Source organism: Dipodomys merriami, unplaced genomic scaffold, assembly GCF_024711535.1.
Source record: "Dipodomys merriami isolate MVZ:Mamm:240054 unplaced genomic scaffold, mDipMer1.0.p SCAF_1, whole genome shotgun sequence".
NCBI classification, from domain to species: Eukaryota; Metazoa; Chordata; class Mammalia; order Rodentia; family Heteromyidae; genus Dipodomys; species Dipodomys merriami.
The window spans coordinates 7,120,285-7,132,815 of NW_027202270.1; the positions used below are offsets into that span (position 1 = coordinate 7,120,285).

The following is a 12,531-nucleotide window of genomic DNA, read 5'->3' on the forward strand; positions in this document are numbered from 1 at the left end:
CAGGGGCATGAATGGTCAGTCAAGTCAGCCAACAGACAAGAGTCCAGTCACATGTACAGGCCTCATGGGACTGTGAGACTGGATGGTAAAGGCTGACCTCAAACTCAACAGTTCTCCTAGCTCAGCCTCTTAAGTGCTGGGATTAGAGGCATGTGTCATCATGCCTGGCAGGAGCCAATATCTGACAGAGTCATTAGAATTATGACAGACGTTGGACTAGCCATCATGTTTCACAATGAGCAATTACAAATGTTATGAAGCAAATTACAAAAAGAGGCAGTTTCAAGAATATAGCAAAAGAGGAGGAAAAATATGCCAAAGCAAGTTAGTGGAAACAGAATCAATGAAAAGGAAAAAAGCTGGGCATGATGGTGCTCCTTCTTTAATCTCAAGTTACTCGGGAATTGGAGACATGGAGATCATGAGCTTGAGGCCATCCTGGGCGAAGTTAGTGTGACATCCTATCTCAACAACAAAATAAAGGCTGGGTGAAGTAGTGTTCACCTACCATTCCCAGCTCCTTGGGAGGATCACAGTTCCAGGCCAGCCTGGGCATAAACATTTTCGAGACTCTATCCCAACAGAAGAAGCCTGACATGATGGCCCCCATTATCCCAGCTGCAGTGGGAAGTATAAAATAGGACTGTGGTCCAGGCAGGCCCAGACAAAGAGCGAGACCCTATTTCAAAATAATCAGTGCAAGCCGGGCGCTGGTGGCTCACGCCTGTAATCCTAGCTACTCAGGAGGCTGAGATCTGAGGATCGCGGTTCAAAGCCAGCCCGGGCAAGAAAGACCGTGAGACTCCTATCTCCAATAAACCACCAGAAAACCGGAAGTGGCTCTGTAGCTCAAGTGGTAGAGCGCTCGCCTTGAGCTGAAGAGCTGAGGGACAGCGCCCAGGCCCAGAGTTCAAGCCCCACGACCGACAAAAAAAAAAAAAAAAAAAAAAAAAAATCAGTGCAAAAACGAGCTGGAGATATGGTTCCTGAGAAGTGGGTGCCCTGCCTACAGAAATCCTAAGGCGTGAGCACAGGCTGCAAGAGGAAGCCCTAAGCTCAGACCCAGTACATTTGCCAAAAAGACAAAAATGAAAAGAAAGGATGGGGTGTGGCTCAAGTATGGAGTCTGGCTGGCATGTGCTGCAAGGTCCTGGGTTCAATCCCTAATGCAGAGAAGAAAAAGTAAGAGAAAAAGTAAGAAAATGAGAATGGAAAAAAAGAAAATTTGTGAACTAAAGAGCTAGTTCCTTGAGCCGATCAATAATATTGACAGACCTCCAGTAAGCCTGACAGAGAGAAAGACAACACATGTTTTCCACAGTAGAAGGGAACAGAAGGCTGGGGCCACCAGGTCCTGTAATCCCAGCTACTCAGGAGGCTGAGACCTGAGGATCACAGTTCTGAGCCAGCTGAGCAGACAAATCTGAGACTCTCATCTCCAATTAACCAGCAAAATGCTCAACTGGAGGTGTGGCTCAAATAGTAGGGCACCAACTGTGGGTGGTTGAATGAAGGCACCAGAACCTGAGTTCAAGCCCTGGTACTGGTTCACACATGTGCATGCACGCACACGCACGCACGCACGCACGCACGCACACACACACACACACACACACACACACACACACACACACACACAGCAACAAGTGACATCACTACTGACCTTATAGACATGAAACTGTTAATAAGGACTCATGACCTGCTACCCGACACACATAAGTTTGACAACTTAAGAAGAAAAACACAATTACAGGCCTTTCAATGTCATATAGCTAATGTGAATAAATGCATAATTATTGAGGAAACAAATTTGTAATTTAAAAATTCACAAAACAAACTCCATGACCATGTGGTTTCACTGGAGAAGTCAACTATGCTTTTAAAGAAGTAATAATCCAGAAAACAGGAGAGGCAATGTTTCCTAAGTCATTTTATGAAGTTAGTGTTACTCTGGTACCAAAGCCAGACACAGGTTGTACCAAAAAAAAAAAAAAAAAAAAAGAGAAAAAGAAATATCCCTCATGAAAATAGTATAGAAATCCTTTAAAAAATGGGCTGAACTTGATCATAATATATCATGCATGGGCATATCACAATGGCCTGCCTTTGTATAAAAAAAAAAGTAAAAGAGGGGCTGGGAAGGTGGCCCAGTGGTAGAGTGCTTGCCTTGCATGCATGAGGCCCTGGGTTCGATTCCTCAGCACCACATAAGCAAAAAGCCGGAAGTGGCGCTGTGGCTCAAGTGGTAGAGCGCTAGCCTTGAGCTGAAGAGCTGAGGGACAGCGCCCAGGCCCAGAGTTCAGGCCCAACAACCGGACCCAAAAAAAAAAGTAAAAGAATAGAAAAAAGTGGACTGGAGGCATGGCTCAAGTGGTAGAGCACCAGCTGTGAGAGAAAATTGAGTGAGAGCTCAGGCCTCAAGTTCAAGCCTCAGTACTGGCGAGTGCATGCATGCGCGCACGCACACACACGCACACATACACAGACCCCACATTCACAAAGAAATGATTAGGTGTAGTTCTAACAGTTTTATAGGGGGAAAAAAGAAAACAAAGAAGGAAAAAGAGAAGTTACAAGATGTACAGGCTGAGTATTGTAAAGGTGGTGGTGAAATCAGAGGATCTGAATGGAGAAGCACCGCTCGGTCATAAACTGTGATATTCAACACTGTGAAGACGCCAGTGCTCCCCTACGTGATAACACTGGTTTGTCACATTTTTTTTTTCCCCCCCGCCGGTTGTGGGGCCTGAGCTCTGGGCCTAGGCGCTGTCCCTCAGCTCTTCAGCTCAAGGCAAGCGCTCTACCACTTGAGTCACAGGGCCACTTCCGGCTTTTTCTGCTTATGTGGTGCTGAGGAATGGAACCCAGGGCTTCATGCATTGCAAGGCAAGCTCTCTACCACTGAGCCACCTTCCCAGCCCACCCCTACGTGATAACATTGATACAGTGCAACTTGTATCAAAGCCCAAGTGTTGTTTTCTTTTGGGGGGGGGGTTGGTCCTAGGGCCTGAACTCTGGGCCTGAGCGCTGTCCCTCAGCTCTTCAGCTCAAGGCGAGCCCTATACCACTTGAGCCATACTTCCCGTTTTCTGTTGGCTAATTGGAGATAAGAGTCTCCCAGCCTTTCCTGACCTGGTTGGCTTTGAACTGGGATCCTTAGATCTGAGTAAATAGGATTATAGGCGTGAGCCACCGGGGCGCCTGGCAAGTTTTTTATTTTTAAAGACATAGATGATTATTCTAAAATTTATATGGAAAGGCAAAGGAGCTAGAACAGCCTAAGACAATTTGAAAAAGAGGACAAACAACTCCACGGTGGGCAGTGACACATTCCTGTAATCCCAGCACTTGGGAGGGAGGGACAGGAGCATCTTCAGCTAAGGACAGCTTCGGCTACGTGGTGAGTTCAGCCCCACGGAGCCCTGGTGCTTGCTGCAGGTGAACTCAACATGGAGAGGGGAGGAAAGGGAAGGCTCACCAGGGCTGCAGCCCTGGTCCCTGCACGAGTCCCTCTCCCCTCCCTGCTCCAGTCACAGGTGGAGAATTCCCAGCTCCTGACACCGCCGCTGCGCTAAGCCCTCCTCAGTCCTCTTCTTCATGGTGAGGGCAGCTGGCCAGTGCTAGGGGGCCTGCCGGCCTGGCAGCTCACTAGGGGTTCTCTAAGGGTAACGAATGCATGGCCCCTACCCCGGGCCCCTTCTGCGCTGGCCCTGGAAGATTGCCAACTTGGCTTGAGCTGAGTTTATCAAGAGTAACATCGCAGGGATCGGATTGTGTGTACATATTGTGTACTTCTTTGGGGGAAAATGACTGCTCGTGGGGACCCAGGGCGGGCCTCTGTGTGCTGTGAGTGGCAGGCTCTGGGCCTTGTAGCCTTTCACTCTTGTCCAGGGAATGAATAAGCCTCGGGGCCCCAGCTGGAAATGGGACCGTGAATCAGAGTTTCATAGACACTCCTGACAGCCCCCCTCCCTGCCAGGAGCAAATACAAAACCTGAAGGAACAAAAAACACATGTCCACATTCCATTTCAAAGGGAAAGATGCAACGGCTGACCCCAGCCATTACCAGCGCAGGTATTTCTTTGCCCACACAACTGGGACATATATAAGGCCTGTTCACTGGCAAATCAACCTATACATACCACGCTGGCCAGCCGCACACCCTCACCACAGATAAAGTAAGACCAGGAGACAATGGCGCACACCTCTAACCCTATTTAGAAGGCTAAGATGTGAGGATTGCATTTTGAAGCCAATCCAGGCTGACAAATCTATGAAACTCTTATCTCCAAATAATCAGCAAAAAGCCAGAAGTGGAGGTGTGCCTCAAGTATTGGAGCACTAGCTGGGAACAACAACAACAAAAAGCCAAGTGAGAGAACGTGGCCCCAAGTTCAAATCCCAGTACATATACAGATTCACTTATTCAAATGTGTGTGTTTTTGTTTTGTTGGTCACGGGGCTTGAACTTGGATTGAGTATAGCCCCAGAACTCTTGAGCTCAAGGCTTGCTCTCTACCACTATGAGGCACTTTGGGTTTCCTGGGCTTAACTGGAGATAAGAGTTCATGGACTTTGTTGCCTGGGATGGCTGTGAACCGAGATCCTCAGATCTCAGCCTCCTGAGTAGCTAGGATTATAGGCGTGAGCCATCAGGGCCTAGCTCAAATTGCTTTTTAACGCTTAAGTTTTTCTTTAATTAAAAGTACCTTATAATTATGTCCATTAATAACTGACAGCCCCCCCCCCAAACCCAGGACAATTCCTGCATTTGGACTGTGCATATGTAAGACATTCATACCAGTGACCTGGGGCGGCAGCTTAGTTAACATTGGCAGAAAGAGAACAGGAAGAGCCAGGGTCCTACAACTGACTGACACGCTCAAGATGTGCACACTGCTTCTCCTGCTTCAGTTTCTCTACCATGCCGCACAGGCAAACGCCACAGGGCTAACACGCAAAATGCAGGGTGGTAAGAAAATGGGTGTGAATGTCACGACTTAAAAAGTTTTGTATTGAAGCCAGATGCCAAAACCACCAAAAAAGCCGGCTTCCCGCCACGCTCAGGAAACTGCATGGACAAGGCAGGCGGAGGAAGCCGCCTGATTGGGGTTGGGAGGTGGGGTGGCCGATGGGAGGACCTGCCAGAATGGAGCCTTGCTGAGTAACACCTGCTCCCATTTTTGGGTGGGTGCCGAGTGGACTGAAACAAGTTGGAGGGTGAGGGGACAGGAACGATGGCTCGGGCGCACTGGCAGGGATGGTGCCAGCCTGGCTGGGTGCAAGGTGTGTTCTGTGGACGGGGCACCTCGCTTGTTGCGCTTGTGGGTGGCTCCTGAATGCCAAGAACACCACACAGCACTTAAAATCCACTTTGTGAAGCATGGCAGTGATGAATAAGGAAAGCCTTCAAGAATAAATGCCTTCCTAGGGTGGGTCTTAAATACCATTGTTGGAGGAATTTTACTAAAATTACTGCCTTTATGTTCTTGGGCAGAATGCATCAGATTACCAGTCTGGGGAAGCAGAGTGAGAACGGTAGCTCCAAGATTAAAAATGCCTCAAGAGAAAGGCCCTGCAGACGAGATGAAGTTTAGATGTTCTAATACGAGGCTTCTGCAGAGCAGCGTGAGATCCTATGACACTACGAGATTCTTAACTGGAGGCTTTAGACACAAAATACCCCGACAAATCCGACTCGAAGCAACTGGCCTGAACACAAAACGGGCTGACCACTGAATGCACTGGGAAAACTCAGATTCCTGCAGATGAATGCCGAGGGCAGACTGGGTGGGAGTGGGCTCACACGGGCCGGTGAGAGCAGCCAGTGTGCTTTGCCACTGGAAAAGAATTACAAGAGTTCTTTGGAGGTATAAACTTGAGATGCTCCTCACTGCCCTAAACTGGACACTTCACTCTTACAAAACTCCAGGAAAATCTTCCGCTTGGGAGAGCCAGGCGGACGGAGGTGCCCAGGCTTGGCGCTGTGGGCGGCCATTTCCCTAGCTGTCAGGCGCTGTCCCGTTGGCGTGCTCCTGGTCGGGCTGTGGATGTGGGCAAGCTCTGATTCTTCCAGGGCTGTGTGGTGACACCTCAGCCATGGTGACTGGTTGCTCTGGACATCTACTTCCTCATTCACAAAATGCTGTGACAGCTGGTCTAACCACCTAAGCAGTTCATTAAATAACCACAGAATAAAACCCAGAGACCCTAACTAGAGACTTCCTGCTTCTTTGACTATTGTGTTAGCTGCTTGATTTGCTTGCTGACACTTATTTCTGATGTCCAAGTTAGGAAGTCTGGGAGTGCCTGACCACAACTCAAGATTTTACTATGTAAAGCTAAACAAAGAAATGTTTAAAAAGGGATCATGTGGCCAGGGCTCTGGTGGCTCACACCTGTAATCCTTAGCTACTCAGGAGGCAAAGATCTCAGGATTGAGGTTTGAAGCCAATCCAGGTACCGTATTTGTCAAGATATTTTCAAATATCACTATTTGGCCAAGGTTATGTTGGGGATCATCTGTCAAAATCTGTGAATAGATTTAATGGTAATAACCAAACGGTTTTCTATGTCAATAATTAGAGAAGATGACCAGGGTATCTTTTGAGTTTTAAACATGTTTCTAAAAAAAATTTAAAAAATAGTTGATTATCCTTCTCTTTTCTATAAAATGATGGTAAGTTAGTTGCTGGTGGCTCATGCCTGTAATCCCTAGCTACTCAGGAGGCTGACATCTGAGGATCATGGTTAGAAGCTAGCTGGGGCAGAAAAGCCCACGAGACTCGTGCCTACAAATAACTACCAAAAAGCTAGAACTGGAGGTGTGGCTCAAGTGGTAGAGTACCCTTAAGAGAGAAAGCTAAGTGAGAGTAAGATGCTCCATTGCTCTGAGTTCAAGCCCCTCTCCTGGCATAAAAGGAGGTGTTTGTTGGGGATACTGTGGAATGATATAAGGGTTCAGTCCCTTTGGAGTACAATTTGGCAGAACTATGGGAAACCTTCATACCCCTTAACCAGTGAGTCGGTGGCCCGGTGTGACCTCCCCCTTCTTTGGAGAGTGGTTTGTTCTCCTGGTAGAAAGCCACGCTGCAGTTGCATGCATGAACGAGGCAGTGTGCTAGGGATGAACCACTAATGTTTACCGCTGAATGAAAAATGCAAGTTGGTAAATGATTCATAGACTATTAAACCACTTACATAAAATTAGAGATATAGCTGAGAGGGAGAGTGCTTGCCTGGCATGTACAAGGCCCTGGGTTCAAACCCCAGCCCTGTAAAACAAACAAACCATAAACACAGTGCATATGGAACCAGATCGATGTGGAAAGCACACAATCATCCAGCTACTTCTGGAGTCTGGGGAGGGAGGCGAAGGAGAAGCGATAGATCCTAAGGTGGCTATTATTTTCTGTAGCTTCTGGAAAGTCTAAAAGAATTTCTTAGGTCAAAAACTAAGTGATCACATCCCTCCATGTGTTCCCCCTAAGACGATGTCCTGCCACATGCGTGACAGGCCACGAGCACCGGAAATGGGCAGTCTGCAGAGAGAGCAGAGAGAGGCTTGGGTCACAACAGGGAACAGAGAGGGAAATGAAAGATACAAGGGACTTTCAGACGATGAGTCACAGCACCTTGTCACTGTCTGGAAGACAGTGACAAGAATAGCAGAATGGTGAGTCCTGGGTCCCTCAGCATTCACAGGCACAGGGACCCTAGGCAGGCGGGCCACACCCGCAGCTCACCTTGGTGAGTTTTGTGACTTTGGTGCACTCAGACCCAACACCTAGCCCAGGGGCTGAAGACCAGGATAAGCCTCTCTAGCTTAATAGTCAACAGATGGCCCACTAAGAGAAAGCAGCGTGTTTGTACAGAGTGGTCAGGCCACGCAGGGTGAAGTGCGGCTAGATGCATCCGCCCCTCTGTGCGAGATCCACAGATCCACTTGGCCATTGCCTTGAGGCTCAGCTGAAGTCCCCCAGGAGCCAAGCTCGAGCAACGATTTACAAACTCACTTGGCAGTTTTAGCTCTCAGTGTAAACTGGCAGAATAGCACTCTGTCCACCATGAGGCTCACTGCGTCCTTTCTGTTGTCTTTCCAATCACTTCTCTCCACATGACATACTGCATTCCTATTTGCTTATTTGGCTAAGGTCTGCTTTGTCTCCAAAGAAGACATTTGTTTCTATCTCCATAGGGTCTGATGGAACATGAGTAGATCCTGCATTTCTCCTCTACAGAAATCAAGTACAAAATGTGGCACATTTATAAACCCCAGTAATGTCAGGACACTGGATTTTAGCATGTGGGAGGCCGAGGCCTGAGGATCAGGCCAGCAAGGGTTACAGCAAGATCCTGTCTCACAGAAAAGATAAATGAAAAAGATAAGCCCCAAATTTAAAAACAGACCATGAGCCCAAGGCTGGAAAACCCAGCTTGGGCTACATAGCGAGTTTAAGGCCAGTCTGAGCTACACAATGAAGCTCTGTCTTAATAAACCAAGGGCTGGGAATGTAGCTCAGTGGTAGAGCACTTGCTTAGCATATGCAAAGCATGGGTTCAGTCCACGGTACTGCAAAACAAATAAACAACACACACACACACACACACACACACACACACACAAAATGAGAAAATTTGCTGGTAACAAACCCATATTAATAGGAATGATAAATGCATCAGTGAAGAGTTATATATATCTATATACAGGTATATGGATATATAGATATATAATAGATATGTATAGATATATATGTCTCCTTTCCCCTAGTTGCTTTGTAAGAATTAAGATGCAACACTGAGTTGAAAGCAAGTATCGATATACTATTTATGGCAATCAGAGTACAAAAGAGGAACAGAAGTGGAGCCAAATAGATGTAAAGTTTTCATGCTTTATGAGAAATAAATCAGTATTAACTCAGAGGAGATAATGAAAGATATATATTGTAGTCCTTTCAACCAATGTTTTTATAAAGCAAATAAAGCAAAAAAGCTAACAACTAGTGTACCAAAAATATGTGTTTAAGGAAGTAAAGCTGTGGTTCAAATGGTAAGGGTACTGACCTTGAGCAAAAAGCTAAGGAAGAACATGAGGTCCTGAGTTCAAGTTCCAATATCAGCACCAAAAAATACCCCAAATCAAAACAAAAAACAAAAAACAAAACCCAGTATGTATTTGTTTAGCATGGAACAAAGAGGGTTTTAGGTTTTGTTTTTTTTGGAGTTTACAATCAGGGCCTGGGCAATGTCCATGATTTTTTTTTTTTTTCCAGTCCTGGGGCTTGACCTCAGGCCTCAGGATTTGGGCACTGTCCCTGACCTTCTTTAGCTCAAGGTAGTAGTCTACCATTTGAGCCACAGTGCCACTTCTGTTTATGTGGTACTGAGGAATTGAACCCAGGGTTTCATGCATGCGAGGTAAGCACTCTACTACTAAGCCACAGTTCCAGCCTGTCCGTGGGCTTTTTTTTTTTTTTTTTTAATTGAAGGCTAGCATTCTACCACTTTGAGCCACAGCTCCACTTCTGGCTTTTTGGTAGTTAACTGAAGATAAAGGTCTCACAGACTTTCCTGTTTAGTCTGACTTTGAACTATGACCTTCAGATCTCAGCCTCCAGTGTAGCTAGGATTACAGGCATGAACCACCAGCACCCAGCTACTGTTTCACTTTTAAATGTCAAGTGATGGTAATTTGATTCGGCAGAAATAAACTTATTAATTAAATAAAAATATAAGATGGAATGCTGCACAATGTTCTTAAATTCTAAGTATTTATTGGATAGTTAAAAATGACAAAAATATAGAATGTACTAATATTCCAACAACTTGTGATGACAGGTAAAACTCACTATTTCAGCCTATTTTTTAAAGAAATTACCCAAGGGAGGAAAATGTTTACTGTAGACCAATGGGTTGACCTTTTCTGTATCTGTCTCCGAGGAAACGGATACTAGACAAATAGGATTTGTAAATGCCTAGGAATCACAAGGCATCTAGAAGCCTTTACCCTGTTTTGAGGCATCTCATGTCTGTTTCCATAGAAACCAGAGTGGACCTAAGGGCAGCAGCCATGAGTCACCTAGGGGCAGAGCACCCAGACATGATCTGGTGCCCAGGAGAAGCTGAAAAGGTACTAGAAAAATGCCAATGGCTTAATTGGGAGAAACCCTAGTTTCCTTACTGACTTGGTTAAATAATGGAAAAGCCTGGCAAGAAATATCAACATAAAACAGACATTTCTCTGCTAATGAGGTAATGGTCTACCCATCCCATGGCAAGCAAACTGTCCAGGGGGGGAGGCCGTCAGCAGAGGGGGCTCTGTGCCTTTGAACCTTGAAGCAGCTGCAAGTGGCCCAAGTGTATGACAGTGGAGGGGGAAGGGCAGGGAGAGAGGAGGCACGGCCCTCCACAGGGTCATGGGTTGCTGGGATGCTGGTCAGGACCTGTTTGCTTCCAGGCCTTCCATGCATCTCACATCTAAAAGCTAAAATCATGGCTTCTCATGGTTCTACCATTCCTATTTTCCCAGCTACTCAAAGTTATTAGCCCTGGTTCCTAATGACAGCTCTTTAGTTCCTCATTCCTCCTAGCTCCACTTCTGGGCATGCTCAGACAAGTTCAGCCCCACTCTCCAAGAAAGCCTGGGGATGGGCGCTGGGTGCATGGCTCTCCTGCCAGGCTGGGTTTAATCTCATTCCCACTGGTTAATGCCCTGGGCCTCTGGGGTTCTCTAAACCTTGTTCTTCTCATCCAAAAAAAAAAAAAAATGGGGCTAAGGACAGCCCTACTTAAGCACTGGTGACACACACCTGTCATCCCAGAACTCAGGAAGGTTAATTTTGAGGCCAAGCCTAGGCTATTCAGTGATACTTTGTACACATGTATACGTGCACACGCGTGTGCGTGCACACACACACACACACACACACACACACAAGAGAGAAAGCAAAGCTCCTAGCACAACCCTGCCCACAGTGTGCTCACACTTTTGGGCTCTCTGGGTCTCCAGTGAACTTGAACTCTGATGCTGAATGAATCTCTCACAGGCACAATTCTGCTTGCTCTCCTCCCTCTTCAACTCTCAGATCCCATTGGGTCCCAGTTCTTGCCAGTCTGGCTGCAACTCGCTTAACAGCTTGGCCTGCTTGTGGCTGGGTGGTCCAGCCTGGGACACCGCTCTTCCACTGACATCTGGACTGGTGCTCACACCCACCGCTCTTCCACTGACATCTGGATATATAGCTCATCTTCTATTTGCTATATTTCTTCCTTTAGTTGTTTTTGTTTTTGGCCAGTCCTGGGGCTTGGAATAAGGGCCTGGGCATTGTCCCTGAGTTTCTTTTGCTTGAAGCTAATGCTCTTATCACTTGAGCCACAGCACCAGTTCCAGTTTTTTCTTTCTTTTTTTTTTTGGGGGTCCAGTCGTGGGGCCTGAACTCTGGGTCTGGGCACTGTCCCTCAGCTCTTCAGCTCAAGGCTAGTGCTCTACCACTTGAGCCACAGTGCCACTTCCGGCTTTTTTCTTTTTGCTTATGTGGTGCTAAGGAATCAAACCCAGGGCCTCATGCATGCAAGGCAAGTGCTCTACCACTGAGCCACCTTCCCAGCCCCCAGTTCCAGTTTTTTCTATGTGGTACTGAGGAATGGAACCCAGGGCTTCATGCATATTAGGCAAGCACTCTACCACTAAGCCACATTCCCAGCCTTTCCTTCAGTTTTTGATAAAAGCTTCTTTTGAAATACAAGCCTTTATTTTCACCCCTAAGCTGGGGTGAAAACTAAGGGCCTATGTGAAGTCATGTATGAGCAGATACCATGGTGGTAGTATCTCAGCTCTGGAACCCAGGTGAAGAAGCAGGAAAACTGAGGGGTGGGAGAGGCTGAAGACCAGAGTGTCCGTCACTCTGGGAAGATGAGGCTGGAACGTTTATTGGGGTTTATTGGGGTGCCCTGCTGGTCCTCGGGAGACTGTCCCTCCTAGGCTAGCCAGTTTCTAGTGACAGACAATAATATGCCCTCCACCTGCTTTTTTTTTTTTTTTTTGTCAGTCATAGGGCTTGAACTCTGGGCCTGGGTGCTGTCCTTGAACTCTTCAGCTACCACTTGAGCCACAGCGCCACTTCTGGTTTTCTGGTGGTTAACTGGAGATGAGAGTCTCATGGACTTTCCTGCCAGGCTGGCTTTGAACTGTGATCTCAGATCTCAGCCTCCTGAGTAGCTAGGATTACTGGTGTGAGCCACGGGCACTTGGCCCAGCCTGCTTTTTAAAAATGCAATCCAGACTTCATACCCCAGGGACCTCCTATGTACTGGACTCACACACCCAGTGGCATGGGCCAAGTAACTAGGGTAGCCTCTTTACCCCAGCACCAATGAAATGACCCAAAGGAGACCACACTAAGCCTCTTTCTACCGCCTTGCCTTCAGTTTCCCACAGCCAGAATAATGAAGGTTCTAGCAGCCTTTCCTCCTCTCCCTCTGCCTCCTCACCATCTCTGCACTTACCCAGGTGACCCTGTGATACCCCTGCC

The 12,531-nt window shown here is 47.1% G+C and overlaps 1 protein-coding gene across 4 annotated transcripts in view; it reads right to left on the reverse strand.

The window, feature by feature from the left end:
• The window catches only part of Armc9 (armadillo repeat containing 9), a 117,372-nt gene that overhangs the window by 31,667 nt on the left and 73,174 nt on the right, over nt 1-12,531 (reverse strand). The gene's annotated exons all lie outside the window — the stretch shown is intronic.